We start from the raw sequence: 12,445 nt of genomic DNA on the forward strand, positions 1-12,445 counted from the left end.
ATTTTTATTTGATGTTTCTTTCTTTATTAGTTGTTCTTTAATTCAGGTTTATTGAGGTACAACTTCCATACAGTAAAGTTCACCATTCTTACTAGATAGTTCTATGAGTTTTGAGAAATGCATAGTTATGTAACTACCACTGCAATCAAGGTATAGAGCAGTTTCCATCATTCCCCCAAATTTGTTTGTGCCCTTTTGAAATCAGCCCTTCCCCATATCCTCAGATCCTGACAACTACTGACCTCTTTTCTATCCCTCTAGTTTTACCTTTATAAAATATCATATAAGTGGAACGATATAATATGAAGCATTTTGTGTTTGGCTTCTTTTATGTAGAATTACACATCTCAGTTCATTTATGTTATTGTTTCTGCCATTCGTTTTTTATTAATGAGTAGTGTATCACTGCATGGATATACCAATTTGTTTATCCATTCACCAGTTGAAAGACATTTTTGGGGTTATTTCCACTTTTTGGCAACTATGAATAATACATTTGGCTTGTTACCAGTCTTTGGTGACTTTGGAAAAAGTTGCTATAAACATTCCCATATAGGTTTTAATGTGAACCCATTTTCCTTTTTCTTGCGTAAATACCTAGGAGTTGAGTTGCTGTGCCATGTAAGTATACATTTAAATTAAGAAACTGAAAACTCATTTCCAAAATAGTCACACCGTTTTTGAATTCCCAGCAATAATGAATAAGGATTCCAGTTTGTGCCACATCTTCATCAGCCTTTGGTATTGTCAAGTTTTTTGTTTGCCATTCTAATAGGTGTGTGGTGGAATTTCATTGTGGTTTTAATTTGTATTTCCCCAAGCACTACTAATGTAGAACACCTTTTTATGTCCCTATATGTCATCCACATGCCTTATTTTCATACAGTATCTGCTCAAATCTTTCACAAAGTTTTTTCCCTGGGTTGTTTGATTTCTTCATATTGAGTTTTTAGAATGTTCTATGTATTGGAATAGGAGACCTTTACATGATAAGAGTTTTTCAGATATTTTTCTCTCAGTCTGTTGCTTGTCTTTAATTTTCTTACATGGTCTTTTGAAGAGCTGAAGTTTAAAAGTTTTCAAAGATTTTGATGGACAAGTATTTATCAATTTTTGCTTTTATGGTTCACAGTCCACAAAAATTATTGACTAAGTAATCTCTGAGACATGTGTGACCTAATGTCACAAAGACTTTATCCTACATTATATTGCAGTAGTTTTATAGATTCAATATTTCATTTATATTTGTTATCCATTTTGACTTAATTTTTTGTGTATGTTCTGAGGCATGGCTTGAAATTTTGTTTTCTTTTTCCAACAGATGTCCTTTTCCACACTATGTTTTAGAAAGATAATCAATCTTTTCTCTATGGAATTGCCTTTGCAATTCTGTTAAAAATCAGCTGGTTATATGTACAAGGGTCTGTATTTGGACTCCTTGGTTCCACTGATCTTTATGTCTGTCCTTTCACCAATATCACCCTCTGTCTTGGTTACTTGATTATAGTAAATCTTGAAATCTTGTAGTAAGTCCTCCAATTTTGTTCTTCTTTTCAGTTTTTTGTATACTAGCTCTTTCACTTTTCCTTAAAAATTTTCTGCTTTCTTGAGATAAAAGCTCAGATCATTGATTTGAGAACTTTCTGATTTCCTTTTCTTTTTTTTTTTTTTAACAGGGTCTCACTGTGTTGTCCAGCATGGAGTGTAGTGGTACAACCATAGCTCACTGTAACCTTCAACTCCTGAATGGGAGCAATCCTCCTGCCTCAGCCTCCCTGAGTTGCTGAAACTACAGGAATGTGGTACCAGGCCCAGCTTTTTTTTTATTTTTTATGTTTTGTAGAGACAGGGTCTCCTCCTCTTGCCCAGGCTGGTCTCGAACTCCTGGCCTCAAGCGATTTTTCTGCCTTGGCCTCCTAAAGTGATGGGATTACAGGTATAAGCTACCATGCCTTTCTATAGTTTTTAAATATAAGCATTAATGCTAAAACTTTCACTATGAGGACAGCTTTATCTTCCTCCCAATAATTTTGATATGATGTTTTTTCATGTTGATTCAATTGCAACTATTTTCCAATTTTCTTTGTAAGCTCTTCTGTGACCCATTAATTATTTAGAAGAGATTTTATAAAAATTTCCAAATAGGATTTTTTTCAGAAATATTTATTTGTACTTTAATTCTGTTATACTTCATATGATTTTTAATTCTTTTAAATGTATTGTTGTTTGTTTTAAGGCCCAGAATATCGTCTATCTTGGTGAAGGTTTCATATTTTTGGAAAAGAATATTCTCTTGTGTGGGTGGCCTATTATATGAATATCAGTTGGGTCAAGGTGGTTGATGGTGTTGTTCAGGCTTTTTAATCCTTTACTGATTTTCAGTCCTACTGCTTTATTGATTACAGTGAGAAAAGTGTTGATTCAAAAGACCTTTTGATATGATACCACAGTTCTTGGGTGCTCTGAGCCACCAACCATAATTTTGGACTTATCTAATACCTTTTATTCTGTCAGATTTTACTTCCTATATTCTGCAAATCTTTTGTTAGATGTGTGATTATTATGCATTTTTTTGTATATTCTTGGTGAATTGGTTGCTTGTCATTATGTAATTTTTCTCTTTTTTTTTTGAGACAAAGTCTCACTCTGTCGCCCAGGCTTGAGTGCACTGGTGCAGTCTTGGCTTACTGCAACCTCCACTGCCTGGGTTTAAGCGATTCTCCTGCCTCAGCCTCCCAAGTAGCTGGGACTACAGGTGTGCACCACCATGCCTGGCTAATTTCGTATTTTTAGTAGAGATGGGGTTTCTTTTTTTTTTAGTACTTTAAGTTCTAGAGTACATGTGCACAATGTGCAGGTTTCTTACATATGTATACATGTGCCATGTTGGTTTGCTGCACTCACTAACTCGTTGTTTACTTTAGGTATTTTTCCTAATGCTATCCCTCCCCCATCCCCCCACCCGATGACAGGCCCCAGTGTGTGATATTCCCTGCCCTGTGTCCAAGTGTTCTCATTGTTCAATTCCCACCTGTGAGTGAGAACATGCGGTGTTTGGTTTTCTGTCCTTGTGATACTTTGCTCAGAATGATGGTTTCCAGCTTCATCCATGTCGCTATAAAGGACATGAACTCATCCTTTTTTATGGTTGCATAGTATTCCATGGTGTATATGTGCCATATTTTCTTAATCCTGTCTATCATTGATGGACATTTGGGTTGGTTCCAAGTCTTTGCAATTGTGAATAGTGCTGCAATAAACATACGTGTGCATATGTCTTTATAGCAGCGTGATTTATAATCCTTTGGGTATACACCCAGTAATGGATGGCTGGGTCAGATGGTATTTCTAGTTCTAGATCCTCGAGGAATCGCCACACTGTCTTCCATAATGGTTGAACTAGTTTACAGTCTCACCAACAGTGTAAAAGTGTTCCTATTTCTCCACATCCTCTCCAGCACCTGTTGTTTCCTGACTTTTTAATGATTGCCATTCTAACTGGTGTGAGATGGTATCTCATTGTGGTTTTGATTTGCATTTCTCTGATGGCCAGTGATGATGAGGATTTTTTCATGTGTCTGTTCACTGCATAAATGTCTTCTTTTGAAAAGTGTCTTTTCATATCCTATGCCCAGTTTTTGATGGGGTTGTTTGATTTTCTTCCTGTAAATTTGTTTAAGTTCTTTGTAGATTCTGGATATTAGCCCTTTGTCAGATGAATAGATTGCAAAAATTTTCTCCCATTCTGTAGGTTGCCTGTTCACTCTGATGGTGGTTTCTTTTGCTGTGCAGAAGCTCTTTAGTTTAATTAGATCCCATTTGTCTATTTTGCCTTTTCTTGCCGTTGCTTTTGGTGTTTTAGACAGGAAGTCCTTGCCCATGCCTATGTCCTGAATGGTATTGCCTAGGTTTTCTTCTAGGGATTGTATGGTTTTAGGTCTAACATTTAAGTCTTTAATCCATCTTGAAGTAATTTTCATATAACGTGTAAGGAAGGGATCCAGTTTCAGCTTTCTGCATATGGCTAGCCAGTTTTCCTAATACCATTTATTAAATAGGGAATCCTTTCCCCATTTCTTGTTTTTGTCAGGTTTGTCAAAGTTCAGATGGTTGTAGATGTGTGGTGTTATTTCTGAGGGCTCTGTTCTGTTTCATTGATCTATATCTCTGTTTTCGTACCAGTACCATGCTGTTTTGGTTACTGTAGGGTTGTAGTATAGTTTGAAGTCAGGTAGTGTGATGCCTCCAGCTTTGTTCTTTTTGCTTAGGATTGTCTTGGCAATGTGGGCTCTTTTTTGGTTCCATATGAACTTTAAAGTAGTTTTTTCCAATTCTATGAAGAAAGTCATTGGTAGCTTGATGAGGATGGCATTGAATCTATAAATTACCTTAAACAGTATGGCCATTTTCACGATATTGATTCTTCCTGTCTGTGAGCACGAAATGTTCTTCCATTTGTTTGTTTCCTCTTTTATTTCATTGAGCAGTTGTTTGTAGTTCTCCTTGAAGAGGTCCTTCACATCCCTTGTAAGTTGGATTCGTAGGTATTTTATTCTCTTTGTAGCAATTGTGAATGGGAGTTCACTCATGATTTGGCTCTCTGTTTGTCTGTTATTGGTGTATAGGAATGCTTGTGATTTTTGCACAATGATTTTGTATCCTGAGACTGCTGAAGTTGCTTATGAGCTTAAGGAGATTTTGGGCTGAGATGATGGGATTTTCTAAATATACAATCATGTCATCTGCAAACAGGGACAATTTGACTTCCTCTTTTCCTAATTGAATACCCTTTATTTCTTTCTCTTGCCTGGTTGCCCTGGCCAAAACTTCCAACACTATGTTGAGTAAGAGTGGTAAGAGAGGGCATCCCTATCTTGTGCCAGTTTTCAAAGGGAATGCTTCCAGTTTTTGCCCATTCAGTATGATATTGGCTGTGGGTTTGTCATAAATAGCTCTTATTATTTTGAGATACGTCCCATCAATACCTAATTTATTGAGCGTTTTTAGCATGAATGGCTGTTAAATTCTGTTGAAGGCCTTTCCTGCATCTATTGAGATAATCATGTGGTTTTTGTCTTCGGTTCTGTTTATGTGAGGGATTACTTTTATTGATTTGTGTATGTTGAACCAGCCTTGCATCCCAGGGATGAAGCCAACTTGATCTCGGTGGATAATCTTTTTGATGTGCTGCTGGATTCGGTTTGCCAGTATTTTATTGAGGATTTTGGCATTGATGCTCATCAGAGATATTGGTCTAAAATTCTCTTTTTTTGTTATGTCTCTGCCAGGCTTTGGTATCAGGATGATGCTGGCCTCATAAAATGAGTTAGGGAGGATTCCCCCTTTTTCTATTGATTGGAATATATTCAGAAGGAATGGTACCAGCTCCTCTTTGTACCTCTGGTAGAATTTGGCTGTGAATCCGTCTGGTCCTAGAATTTTTTTGGTTGGTAGGCTATTAATGATTGCCTCAATTTCAGAGCCTGTTATTGGTCTATTCAGAGATTCAACTTCTTCCTGGTTTAGTCTTGGGAGGGTGTGTGTGTCAAGGAATTTATCCATTTCTTCTTGATTTTCTAGTTTATTTGCAGAGGTGTTTATAGTATTCTCTGATGGTAGTTTGTATTCCTGTCGGATCCGTGGTGATATCCCCTTTGTCATTTTTTATTGCGTCTATTTGATTCTTCTCTCTTTTCTTCTTTATGAGTCTTGCTAGTGGTCTATCAATTTTGTTGATCTTTTCAAAAAACCAGCTCCTGGATTCATTGATTTTTTGAAGGGTTTTGTTGTGTCTCTATCTCCTTCAGTTCTGCTCTGATGTTAGTTGTTTCTTGCCTTCTGCTAGCTTTTGAATGTGTTTGCTCTTGCTTTTCTAGTTCTTTTAATTGTGATGTTAGGGTGTCGACTTTAGATCTTTCCTGCTTTCTCTTGTGGGCATTTAGTGCTATAAATTTCCCTCTACACACTGCTTTAAATGTGTCCTAGAGATTCTGGTACGTTATGCCTTTGTTCTCATTGGTTTTAAAGAACATCTTTATTTCTGCCTTCATTTTGTTATTTGCCCAGTGGTCATTCAGGAGCAGGTTGTTCAGTTTCCATGGAGTTGTGCGGTTCTGAATGAGTTTCTTTTCTTTTTTTTTTTTTTGAGACGGAGTCTCGCTCTGTCTCCCAGGCTGGAGTACAGTGGTGCGACGTCGGCTCACTGCAAGCTCTGCCTCCCAGGTTTTACACCATTCTCCTGCCTCAGCCTCTCAAGTAGCTGGGACTACAGGTGTGCACCACCTACACCTGGCTAATTTTTTTTGTATTTTTAGTAGAGATGGGGTTTCACCGTGTTAGCCAGGATGGTCTCGAACTCCTGACCTTGTGATCCGCCCACCTCGGCCTCCCAAAGTGCTGGGATTACAGGCGTGAGCCACCACGCCTGGCCCTGAGTGAGTTTCTTAATCCTGAGTTCTAATTTGATTGCACTGTGGTCTGAGAGACAGTTTGTTGTGATTTCTGTTCTTTTACATTTGCTGAGGAGTGCTTTACTTCCAACTTTGTGGTCAGTTTTGGGATAATTGTGATGTGGTGCTGAGAAGAATGTATGTTCTGTTGATTTGAGATGGAGAGTTCTGTAGATGCCTATTAGGTCTGCTTGGTGCAGAGCTGAGCTTAAGTCCTGGATATCCTTGTTAACCTTCTGTCTCATTGATCTGTCTAATATTGACAGTGGGGTGTTAAAATCTCCCATTATTATTGTGTGGGAGTCTAAGTCTCTTTATAGGTCTCTCAGGACTTGCTTTATGAATCTAGGTGCTCCTGTATTGGGTGCATGTATATTTAGGATAGTTAGCTCTTCTTATTGAATTGATCCCTTTACCATTATGTAATGGCCTTCTTTGTCTCTTTTGTTCTTTGTTGGTTTAAAGTCTGCTTTATCAGAGACCAAGATTGCAACCCCTGCTTTTTTTTTGCTTTCTGTTTGCTTGGTAGATCTTCCTCCATCCCTTTATTTTGACACTATGTGTGTCACTGCACGTGAGATGGGTCTTCTGAATACAGCATACTGATGGGTCTTGACTCTTTATCCAATTTGCCAGTCTGTGTCTTTTAATTGGGGGCATTTAGCCTATTTACATTTAAGGTTAATATTGTTATGTGTGAATTTGATCCTGTCATTATGATGTTAGCTGGTTATTTTGCCCATTTCTTGATGCAGTTTCTTCCTAGCATTGATGGTCTTTACAATTTGGCACGTTTTTGCAGTGGCTAGTACCAGTTGTTCCTTTCCATGTTTAGTGCTTCCTTCAGGAGCTCTTGTAAGGCAGGCCTGGTGGTGATAAAATCTCTCAACATTTGCTTGTCTGTAAAGGATTTTATTTCTCCTTCACTTATGAAGCTTAGTTTGGCTGGATATGAAATTCTGGGTTGAAAACTCTTTTCTTTAAGAATGTTGAATATTGGTCCCCACTCTCTTCTGGCTTGTAGAGTTTCTGCCGAGAGATCCGCTGTTAGTCTGATGGGCTTCCCTTTGTGGGTAACATGACCTTTCTCTCTGGCTGCCCTTAACATATTTCCCTTCATTTCAACCTTGGTGAATCTGACAATTATGTGTCTTGGGGTTGCTGTTCTCGAGGAGTATCTTTGTGGTGGTCTCTGTATTTCCTGAATTTGAATGTTGACCCACCTTACTAGTTTGGGGAAGTTCTCCTGGATAATATCCTGAAGAGTATTTTCGAGCTTGGTTCCATTCTCCCCGTCACTTTCAGGTAAACCAATCAAACATAGATTTGGTCTTTTCACATAGTCCCATATTTCTTGGAGGCTTTGTTCGTTTCTTTTTACTCTTTTTTCTCTAAACTTCTCTTCTTGCTTCGTTTCATTAATTTCATCTTGAATCACTGATACCCTTTCTTCCACTTAATCGAATCGGCTACTGAAGCTTGTGCATATGTCACGTAGTTCTCGTGCCATGCTTTTCCTCTCAAGATGGGGTTTCATCATGTTGGTCAGGCTGGTCTCAAACTCTTGACCTCAGGTGATCCACCCACCTTGGCTTCCCAAAGTGCTGGCATTACAGGCATGAGTTACCATGCCTGGCTAATTTTCCTGTTTATCCCAGGAAATGTTCCTATATTGAAGTCATATTTTCTGATATTAATATTGCCACACCAGTTTTCTTATGATTAGTGTTTGTATGGCATATGACTTTCTACCCTTTTATTTTGAACTATTTTTGTTTTATCATTTAAAGTAAGTTTCTTGTAGACAGGATGTAGTCAAGTCTCTTTTTAATTATTAAAATTTAGAAAAAATTCATATAAAAGTCAACATTTAAAACATTTTAAAAATGTACAATTTAGGCTGGGCATGGTGGCTCACACCTGTAATCCCAGCACTTTGGGAGGCTGAGGTGGGCAGATCACGAGGTCAGGAAATCGAGACCATCCCAGCTACACGGTGAAACCCTGTGTCTACTAAAAACTACAAAAACAAAATTAGCTGGGTGTGGTGGTGGGCACCTGTAGTCATAGTTACTCAGGAGGCTGAGGCAGGAGAATGGCCGGAACCGGAGAGGCAGAGCTTGCAGTGAGCCGAGATCGCGCCACTGCAGTCCAGCCTGGGTGACAGAGCGACATTCCATCTCAAAAAAAAAAAATGTACAATTTAGTGGTTTTTAGACTATTTACAGTGTTGTACAGCTGTCATCTCTGTTTAATCCCAGAACATTTCCATCTCCCCAAGAAGAAACTTGTACCTGTTGGTAGTTAATTCCAATTCTCCCCTTGCTCCAACCCCTGGCAATCACTAATTTACTTTATTTCTCTATGGATTTTCGTATTATGGATATTTCATATAAATGCAATGTACAACATGTGGCCTATTGTGTCTGTCTTCTTTCAGCATGTTTTGAGGGTTCATCTATGTTGTAGCATGTATCATTCTTTTGCTTCTTATGGTTGAACAAGATTTCATTGTATGGATATATTACATAAATTATCCAGTTCATCAGTTGATAGGCACTTGGGTTGTTTTCACTTTCTGGCTATTTTGAATAATGCTGCTATGAACATTCACGTACAGCTTTTTGTGTGAACATATGTTTTTCCCTTCTCTTGGGCATATACATAGGAGTAGAACGGCTGAGTCATGTGGTAACTCTATTTTTAACTTTTTGAGGAACTGCCAAAATGTTTCTCGTAGTAGCTGCACCATTTTGTTTTCCCAATAAGATTTGACTTAAAAAAATGTATAACATACTCTTTTATTTAGTTGTGTTTACATCATTTACATTAAATGAAATTATTGATATTGTCAGATTTAAATCTATCATCTTGCTAGTTGTCTGCTATTTATGTAATTTGTCCTTTATTCTCTTTCTGTCTTTTTCTGTCTGCTCTTGAATTGGTGGGGGGTTCTTTATTTTTATTTATTTATTTTTGTTGTTGTTGTTGTTGTTGTTGAGACAGAGTCTCACTCTGTCGCCCAGACTGGAGGCTGGAGTGCAGTGGTGCTATCTCAACTCAGTGCAACCTCCGCCTCCTGAGTTCAAGCAATTCTTCTGCCGCAGCCTCCTGAGTAACTGGGACTACAGGCACGTGCCACCACGCCCGGCTAATTTTTGCATTTTTAAGTAGGCATGGGGTTTCACCATACTGGCCAGGCTGGTCTTGAACTCCTGACCTTGTGATCTGCCTGCCTTGGCCTCCAAAAGTGCTGGGATTGCAGTACCACACCTGGCCGAATTGGGTATTTTTTTTTTACTCAATATTATCTCTGCCATTGGTTTACTTATACTTCTTTTTAACTTTTTAGTGGTTGACATAGAATTTATAATGCATGTCTCAATTAATCACAGTTTACCTTCAAATAACATTATATCACTCACATGTAATGTTAGAACTTTACAACAGTACACTCCAATTCCTCCCTCCAATATGTTGTTCTATCATTTTCTTATATTTCACCTTTACGCATGTTGTAATCCCTAAGTAGTCTTTCTGTTATTTGCTTTAAATAGTTGGCTATCTTTTAGAGCAATTAAAATACGCAAAAAAAGTCTTTTATCTTTGTCATTTCTTTGTGTAGATTTAAATTTCTGTCTAGCTCTGATTCTTTCTGAAGAAATTTCTGTAATACTTCTGTTTATTTTTGTCTGAAAGTCTATATTTCTTCTTTATGTATGAAAGATAGTTCTGCAACATATAAAATTCTGGTTTGACAATTTTTTCAGCACTTTAAATATTTCTTTCCATTCTTTTCTAGCTTGCATAATTCCTGATGAATAGTCTACGCTAATTCTTATATTTGTTGCTCTATATGTAAAATGTCTTTTTACGTCTGTTTGTCTCTAAGATTATCCTTTTATCGTTCACTTTTAGCACTTTGAATATGATGTATCCAGGTGGTTTTATTTTTGTTGCTCTTATTTATCCTGCTTATGGTTCTCTGACCTTCTCAGATCTGTGGCTTCATGTCTTACATTATTTTGGAAAAATGTTAACCATCTTCAACCAATGTTAACTCTCCAAATATTTATTTGGTTTCTTTCTTTTCTCTGTCATTTCCACCCCCAACCCCACCCCCAACCCTATGTAGGATTACCATTCTACATAGGGTAGACCGTTTGATATGATACCACAGCTCTTGGGTGCTCTGAGCCGTTTTTATTTACCCACCTTTTTTCTTTTTGTCCTTCAATTTGGAAAATTTCTATTGACCTACATTCAATTTCACTGACTTTCCTTGATGTTTTGAGTGCATTGAAAGTAATCTTTATCTCTGTTACCATGTTTTATTTCTAGTATTTCCATTAATTTCTTATAATTTCCATTTCTCTGCTGAAATGCTGTCTTTTTGTGCATGTTGTTAATTTTTTCCCACTAGAACCATATTAATTGTAGTTATTTTAAGTTACTTGTCAGATAATTTTAATGTCTACATTATCTCTTGAATCTTGTTCTTTTGGTTGCATTGTTTTTTGACAGTTCATTTTTTCTTGCTTTTATATGTCTCTTTCTCTCTTTTTTAATGAAATGCTTCATGAATTTGTCTGTCATCCTTGCACAGGAGCCATGGTAATCTTCTCTGTATCATTCCAATTTTAGTGTATGTACTGCCAAAGTGAGCACTTTCCTAATGTTCTGTTAATTGCCAGAGAGTGTGTAGAACAGTAAGATTCAGGTAAGTAGTATTTATGCCTGAAAATGGGCAGGCATGTTTTTTTTTTCTTCTACCATTATTGTGTATGTGGGAGAAGTTTGTGTCAAACTTGTCAGGAGTGGAGCTGGTTTTATGTTTTGCTGTTGCTGGGTTTGTCTTCAGTGTACCACCGGCTTCATTCCTCTGCTATTACTTTAACTTTAGTGTGAGGATTAGTTTGCTGGATAGTTTTTCTTGAAGTTCCTAATCCCACCCTCAGGTTTTAGCCTTCCCTGTGTTCCTGAGTTTCAGAATAGGTCACTCTCCAAGGTATCTTACTTGCCAACAGCAAACTGTTGGTGTTTGATTTTCCTGCTGATGAGGCCAGGGGAATTCCCTGTTGTCTTAGTTTAGCCTCATTCTTCAGTAGATCCTATGTCCCTATGTCTAAGGATGGTGCTTTCTTAATCCTTTCACTCCAGTACTAGCAAAAAATTTCTAATGGTCTAGATCCAGAATGGTTTTATGGCTCCTCCCCCAACGGTTGGAAGTTTTCTCATCCCCAGCTTCCAGCTCACTTGTGGCCTAGGGATGACATGGTTTGCTATCCACCCCTCCAAGCCCCATACCCCAGCTGGTTAGGTCTTTTGTTCTTAGTGGACAAAGGACCAAGCATAGCATGATATCTTTCCCACAACTTGGTTACTACCATCTTCTAAGGCCCATCTTCATTGGATGCTTCTTCTGGTCTCTTGCTCTGTCCCAAATCTTTCTAACGAACATCTCATGAGCCCTAGGGAGAAGAGCCTATGAATGGGTGCAAATTCGTGTCATGTACATGGCTCCAAAGGATTTTATACTCTTATTTTAGCTCATATCAGTCTTTAGCAATTTGTTTAAAATTTTTGGCTGAATTAATCTTGTATACTTTTTAGTGGCCCCATCTTCCTGGTTCTGCCTAGGTGAGTCAGCCTCTTGCCCTTTGTGCTATTATTGTTATATATTTTGTTTGTCTATATTTTCTTAACCCACATGACTTTATTATCGTTATTTTTTTAAATGCTCAACATTCCCTTATATTACTAATAGATTTAACTTTTCTGAACTGTACCTTTTCTAAATTCATTCATGTACTACTGTGCTTCCATTCATTCTTGTTTAGCTTTAAAAAAAATTGTGTCTTTTTTTCTTATAGTGTAGTTCTGCTTGCAATAAATTGCCTTCATTTTTCAAAGAGGTTCTGACTGAGTATAGAACTCTATACTCAGTTTTATAGTTGGCAGTTATATTTTCCTTTAGCACTTTACATATGCCATTC

At 37.6% G+C, this 12,445-nt stretch overlaps 1 protein-coding gene and 1 non-coding gene across 2 annotated transcripts in view; one reads left to right on the top strand and one right to left on the bottom strand.

The window, feature by feature from the left end:
• TEX9 (testis expressed 9) overlaps window positions 1-12,445 on the top strand; it is a 220,971-nt gene that overhangs the window by 19,394 nt on the left and 189,132 nt on the right. The gene's annotated exons all lie outside the window — the stretch shown is intronic.
• LOC115931008 (U6 spliceosomal RNA) lies at window positions 11,011-11,117 on the bottom strand. The gene has a single exon (XR_004067583.1). It is a non-coding gene; the product is annotated as a U6 spliceosomal RNA (small nuclear RNA).

This window comes from Gorilla gorilla, chromosome 16, assembly GCF_029281585.2.
Source record: "Gorilla gorilla gorilla isolate KB3781 chromosome 16, NHGRI_mGorGor1-v2.1_pri, whole genome shotgun sequence".
Lineage (NCBI taxonomy): Eukaryota > Metazoa > Chordata > Mammalia > Primates > Hominidae > Gorilla > Gorilla gorilla.